Genomic DNA, 7,445 nt, shown 5'->3' with positions numbered 1-7,445 from the left:
GGGCTGGAAATGTCTGGGGTTATGTCCCCAGAGCAACCTCTGCCAATAACTGATGGAATCGGTAGAGAAGCACACCGGCTCCCTCACCCCTTGGGCAGGACGCTTCTGTGGCTTGTATTTGATAGGCACTCCTGGGGTTCTCTACTTGCTCACAGTACTAACTGGTTGATAACATACCTCCCATTTTCCCACTCCCCATAAGTGTTTTCCCTGTTCAGTCCCCCCAGATCAGGTACTTGTATTTGAATCTTTGCTCAGCGTCTGCTTTTGGGGGGACACCGCTAAGACAGACCCCCTGATCTGACCTCCCCGAGGACCGAAACTGTGCCTTGTCCCTGACTGCACGCCCCCATGCCTAGCGCAGTGCCTGGTACACATCGGGGGCTCATATTTTTGTTGAGTTGATTATTTTATACTCGTTTTCCTACTTTAAAATTTTTCTGTGTTCGTGGAGCTGGTAGAGCTTAGATTTTCTTGCATCCAAGAATGAAGTGCTCCGCCAGACCATCCCGACCTCACTGCCCACTGCGGGCTCTGCCCCTCTCATGGCCCTTTGTGGCAAGAAGTTTGCCCAGAGTCTTACACGGCCAGGTGACAAGAGCACCCCTGTGATGTCCACCCTGGACGAGACTGTGAGCCTGCATTTTGCATTTTGTGTGGTTGCATTGGTCCCCATCTGGTACAGACAGCATCTGATCTCATCTCCTTTATCCTGACTCTCTTGTTGCAAATGAGACATTGAGAGAAGAGTGAATGAGCTACTGGAAATAAAATCCCACGCTGCAGAGGGCTGAAGTCCCAGGGAAAGAAGCAGGACATATCTGCAGCGCCACTGTGGGGATACCTCAGATGTCTGCCGAGCTATTCCCACACGTGCTCACTGGTCAAATTTGGGACTTGGACCAGAATCTCTCCCCCAACCTGAGAGCAGAGTGTTAAGCAAGGAAGGGTCGGGGACTGACTCACTGGGAGGCTGGGTGAGGTTCTCAGCTGAGAGCCTTTACCGTGACATTACTCTGTGATGACCTTGTTCGGTATTTGTCTATTATGACTTCAATTTATTTTCAGGGTGAGATAGGAAAAGAGACCAGGAAGTGGCTCACCAGGTGGGGTGTCATACTCCTTTGTGTCAAGTGCACCTTTACCAAGGGAAACCCTGACCACAGTGCAAGGTGTGTTCTGGGGCAGTTTGCTGAGCTTCTCAATCAAGAGACAATTGTCCGAGGTTGGCGAGTAGGCTGGGCGCCTTGTCCACTAGAGCATCCCCCTCTGGTCCAGCCTGATTTGGTCGGAGCCCCACTTGTCTCTGGGCTGGGAGTGTTTCTGATATGGCAGTAACGTGACAACCAGACTCCTTTCTTTCCCTCCCCTTGGTCCCAGTGAGGTCAACTTCTGTGGGCTTTTCACTTGGGAGAAGTTCCACTGGGTCATCCACTGAAAGGAGATCCTTGATCCAGAGGAGGGTTTTTCCAACAGCAGGTCCTTAATGAATTGTTAGGGCCTCAGGTACAGCGTGGGGACATTGCGGATATGACGTTGCCCATAGTCTTTTCTGGAGGACTGTGCTTTGTTCTCAGATATGTCTTTTATACTCTGTTTATGAGAATTAAGATAGCTCCCTTTATGGATGGAAATGATGGAAGGTTTTTGTGTAATAGCCTTATTTGGCCAAATACGAAGTTAGCAACCCAGTCATTTCTAAATACCCCCCGTAAAAATTGCTTTTAATAGGTCTGTAATATACAAAGACAGGGAACTGGTTCCTAGGACCAGGTTAAGTACCTGAGGAGTCATCATCTAAGCCTGATTTTTGACTTTCTGTGGAGAAGTACACGTTGCCACACATGCCTGACTTTCCTTATCTGCAAGATGGGGGCAGAGATGAGGCCATCTAGCTCTACATAGACCAACTGAGAAAAGGGATTAAAAAAGAAAATCCCATGGGAATTTGTGTGGGAGGCTGAAAAATGGCCTCCGAAAGGCATCCACTTTCTAATCCCTGAACCTGTGACGGTGACCTTATTTGGAAAAATGGGGGGGGGCTTTGCAGATGTGATTAAGTTAATGATCTTGAGATGGGGAGACTGTCCTGCATTATCCAGGTGGGTTCTGAGTGAAATCACGTGCATTCTTATACATGGGGGGGGCAGAATGAGGTTTCACACACAGAGCGGGAGATGTGGGAACAGAGTAGAGGTAGAGATACTGGCCTTGAAGATTAGAGTGATGTGGTCACAAGTCAAGGGATGGCAGGGCCACCAGAAGCTGGAAAAGGCAAAGCATGGATTCTCCTGAGAACCTCTGGAGGGAGCACGGCCCTACTGTCATCTGGATTTCAGCCTGGTGATACCCATTTTGGACGTCTGAGCTCCAGAATTATGAGAGAATCAATTTATGTTTTAAGCTACCATATTTGTGGTGATTTCTTACAGCCACCACAGGAAATGAATCGAGGAATCCAAACTGTAAGTTCCTTTAGGTTACAGACGAATCCTATATTTCCCTCATCTTCCCGACAGTGTCTCGTTCTTACCTTGGATGTACTGTTGCTGCCCGTGTCTGTAGATGGAGCTGTCCTGGCACCTTTCTGCTATTAAATGGCAAACCCTCTGAGTCTTCTCTTTTTTAGGGCCTGTAGATGTTCCCTGTTAAGCAGCGTCACTGGGTACTCCTACCTATGGCTCTTTTCTCAACTTCATCTCTGGAAGCATGAGACTGTCTTCTTGACATAACACAGAGAGAGATGTTCTTTCCAAGACACCATTTTGGACTTGAAGGAAGCATATTTTGAAGCAAACAGTGGGCTGAGAAATGGGAGTCCAGGCCACGCCCCTCTTCTAAACAGTGCTGTGACAGCATACATTTGCTCGGCTCAGGTCCCTTCGGAGTAAGCATTTGTTTCCTGGTTTGCTTCACATCCTGATAAGTGGCTGTTATGGGTTGAATCGTTTGTCTGCAAATCCACGTGTTGAGGTCCTAATCCCCAGTACCTCAGAATGCAACCTTATTTGGAAAGAGGGTCTTTGAAGTTGTAATTAGTTAAGATGAGTTCACTGGGGTGGGCACTAACCCCAGATGACTGTGTCCTTCTGAAAAGGGGAAATTTGGATGAAGACACACACCCACACCCACACCCACACACACTTCCGCATATGGAGAAAGTCCTATGAACATGAAGGCAGAGATGGGAGAGATCTGTCTACAATTCCAGGAGGACCAGAGAGTGCCAGCAAACGGCTGGAAACTAGGGGAGGGGCACAGCACAAATCTTCCCTGGCAGCCCTCAGAAGGAATCAACCCTGCCGGCACCTTGACCTTGGACTCTGGCCTCCAGGATGGGGACACAATAAATTTTGCTGTTTAAGCCAGCTTGTGGGACTTTGTTACAGCAGCCTGAGCAAATGAATACAGTAACAGTAACCTGTGCATTATGTGTCTGGTCTAAATCTTGTAGCGAGCAGCTAAATGGGGGGAGGGGCGGTGAGGAGAGAGAGAGCGAGCAAGCAACTGCACAAGGCGGGAGTCGCTTTAGAAGTGGGGCCTTGGGCTTCCCTGGTGGCGCAGTGGTTGGGGGTCAGCCTGCCGATGCAGGGGACACGGGTTCGTGCCCCGGTCCGGGAGGATCCCACATGCCGCGGAGTGGCTGGGCCCGTGAGCCACGGCCGCTGAGCCTGCGCGTCCGGAGCCTGTGCTCCGCAACGGGAGGGGCCACAGCAGTGAGAGACCCACGTAACGCAAAAAAAAAAAAAAAAAAAAGAAGTGGGGCCTTGATGTCTGAGCAGGAATCCTTTTACACCCAGCAATTTGTCTGGTGCCCGTGATAAGAGGACGGGTGAAGTCTCCAAGCCCCCCTTCTTGTCCTAATCCCTCCCCAGGGATCCAACCTCTCCCTCTACATGGGGTCAGCGAAAGAAAGTAAAGTTTCAATCGTGCCTTTCAAGTTGCCCTAAGCCCCTCCTTAGCCTCCCGCTCCCCCCTGTTTCCAAGTGCCCAGCCTTGTCAGAAGACAGGGCACCATCTGGTTAGTCCTTGTTTACTGCACACCCTGCCACTTTGAGCTTATTAATCATATTTACCCAAGTATCTTAATTACTCCCTGTCTAGCAACTTGCTTTGCACTCAGCTGCTGACCCCTTTTTTTTTATTCCTTTCTATCATTAATCATAGGAGCAGCATGGGTACAGGAATTCCTGCAGCTTGGATTTCACTGGCACCGTTACCACTCCCAGAGAGGGGCGGCTGGAGGTCACGGCTGGTTCCTGACAAACTTCCTAATTAATCTGCTGAAGATCAGAGAAGGGCTAATAGGGACTGAAGACTGTGCGCAGGGCCCCCCCCCCTTTCCCTGCGTGCGTGTGTGTGCGTGTGTGCACACGTGTGGTGCAGAGCTTGGCAAGAGAGGAATGGCCTCGGCCAGCCATTCAGCACAATAGCACTCCTGCTGCTGCCACCTACCTTCCCTGTTTTGGGAGAAGGAATTTTGTCCTCTTGCTTGGAAGTTTAAAAGACTCACCCACCCTCTTCTGCTCCCGGATGCAACGGTGAACAAAATACCTTCCAGCCAACGTGCTTGTGGAACCAGAATTTTGATACTTGGGTTCGTGCAGGCAGGAGTTGTCACGTAGGTGGATTCAAGTGCTTCCCTGTGGACCCACAGATCCTCGGCATCTCAGGCACTAATGATACTCCAAGCTGCAGGATGCTACAAGACGGCCAGGCGTGGTACAGGGTCTGCAGAAACACCCTGCTCAACCTCGTTTCTTGGCCGACAACTTTGCAGATGGACCTTGCACAGGAAGAATGCAAAACAGAGGACAGCTGAGCAGGAGAAGGACATCATTTCTGGTCCATCTCCCCCATGCCCCTCCCGGGCTCCTGCTCCCCGATGCTCTGGGACCTCCTAGGTCTGCCTCCTGCTACGTGTGCCCCTTCCTTTTTCTCTGGCGGAAGGCAGGGATCAAGAACAAGGGCTGTGCCTGCTTTCTTCCTGCCGACGTGTCTCAGGCCGAGACACTCCATTAAGGAGCATAATTTGTTGGTCCAGGCGCTCCTCGCGTTTCGGCACCGAGTGGCATCACTTTCTTTATGACCTCGTAAAGTCACAGCCGAGAGGCCGATTTGGAAAACAAACTGCCTCAGGTTGACAGATAATTAGATACGGGGGACATATTATACGCCTTTGCATATAAATGCGCTCCGAGGCGGGTTGGTTCATCCGAAGTTGAGGTTAAAGGCACGCCAGGTACTCCTGACACATCAGGATATATATTTACAGTCTCGGGTGCTGTGCCGGCTTTATAGCCCTTTCATCCCAGTGCTGACGGATGGGGTGTGAGCACAAGTCAACCTGGAAGAAAGGCACAGCTCTCTTACCTGTGAGCCTCCTGGAGTTTTGTCTTCCATCCCCCCAGACCCCCCACCTCTCCTCGTCTCTGGAGAAGGGGCTGCTCTTTGGGCTTGGATTCTGCAACACATGACAAATGGCCGGAGTAGGAAGGGCCAGGATCCATTTCTCTTCCCCCATTTTTTTGCATTCTAATAGGCTCGATTAATGACAGCTATAACATAGGGGCCTTTCAAGACTGGGACAGATCCTGGTGGAATTCCATCTGGGGGCAAGGAGAGAGATGGAAGTAGATATTGTCCAGAAGGTTCTGTGGACTGCGGGTGTTGTTGGTAGGCAGCTGCAGCTGCCCGGGATGGCGGCCTGGCCGTGTCATGAATGCTGGCCTCGTGGAAACTCCCCCCTTTCCCCGCGATCTACCCTGGGGGAGCAGAGACTGAGTACTGAGAAAACCAGACTGGAGGATGAGTCTTCATTTCCCCCTTCGGCTTCAGAAGGCTCAGGGCTGGGAGTTCCAGCTAAATCCATCCCCACGAAAATGTAAAGAGCTTAGTTTAGTGCCCTTGGGAGTAATTTCTATTTAAAAGTGGCATTAGAGCTGGTGCATAAAAGAACGGCTTAGCGGGTAGTCATCTTCCGTTCGGGTGAGTCGCTTAATCTCTTTGAGTCTGTTTTTGTTCATCTTAAAATGGGAATAAAAAGCGGCACTCACCTTATCCCTCTGAGAAGATTAATGCAGATAAAACAGGTAGCCGAGAGCTTCATATATAGTATTTCCTACATGTTACCTATTTTTAGTAATGGTGATTAGCAGAGCTAATCATAATAAAACTGATCATAGAAGATTCAAGAAGGGAACACCTCTACCCAGAGGGAGGGGGTGGTCTTCTGGGGCCGCCTCACTGCAGTGTGGTGGAGGTGGCCGCCAAGTGGTGGGCTGGAAAGAGCCTGAGTCCTGGGAGGTCTGGCCCTGATTAGCAGTGTAATCTCGGGCATTTCACTCCCTCCCTCCCAGTCTCAGTTTCCTCATCCTTAAAGTGAGGGGCCCTCTCCGTCTGGGTGGCCTGGGCCCGCGGTCTGACCCATGACCCCCACGGGCCTCTCCTCTCCTCTGCCAGGCCTCTGGGCCACCCTGCTGTCAACTTTGCTTCCGGACCAAGCCTGTGTTATTTTCCAGACCAAACTGGAGGGCTGCGGGGGCCTATTAAGAAGACTTTGGGGAGGTGGTTGAACAAGTCTCAGCTTGGAATTAACCTTCTGCCTGAAATCTTGCCATCGAAAAGGAGAAAAGGAGAGAGAGAGAGAGAGAAACAGAGAGAGAAAGAGCAAGGAAGGGAAGGATGATAAACCCCATAGGCCAACCCTAAACCCTGTTGCTGGAGATGATGTAAATAGAGTGGCTGTCACTGTGACGAATTAAATCCTCCATTAATTAGGATGCATTGATTTAAGGGTTGTCCAAGCAGAGCGTCCTTCTCCCCTTCCTGGCAAATTACAGCAGAGGGAGGGCGCAGGAGAGGGCGCGCTTTCTCTGTTTCTTACCGGACTGCTGCTTTCACTTCCGGGCCTCAGGAACCATCCCAGGACCTGGTAGGTCACCCCAGTTTTCTCCACGTGCCTTTCTTTTTTCAGCGGGATCTAGGCAGTGGGCTACACAGCCGCTCTCTGGAGGAAGGACTACATTTGAACCCTACCATCTGCTGGAGTGTTGTCCCACAAGGTGGTCCGTTGACTTGAAAGGGGAAGGGAGAACGTTTGAGGTTGGATGGAAGGATGCGTGTGTTGATCTCTGGGCCTGAGAGGCAGTGATTCCGGAGAGACTATGTCAGCAATGGCTGAGAATCAGCTTGGCGGCCACTCCCGGCTCTGGGTTGACCTGATATCAGATGGACTCTTCCTGTTGCTCTGCGAGGTCATTAAAATCCCAGGAGGAGAACAAGTGAGGGCTCCTGTCTTGCTGTGTGGACAGCCCTCCCTCTGGAGCTGCAGGCTTCTGCAGCCGTGGCGGAGCTGACTGCTTGAAAGACATCCTTGTCCAACCCTCCCTGGACCTCGGGCCAAGTCGCTTTTGGTCCCAGGGCTTTGAGGCTCCAGCTGCCTG

This window comes from Globicephala melas, chromosome 21 (genome assembly GCF_963455315.2).
Source record: "Globicephala melas chromosome 21, mGloMel1.2, whole genome shotgun sequence".
Lineage (NCBI taxonomy): Eukaryota > Metazoa > Chordata > Mammalia > Artiodactyla > Delphinidae > Globicephala > Globicephala melas.
The sequence above is the reverse complement of the archived record's forward strand: the minus strand, read 5'-3'. Positions refer to the sequence as shown.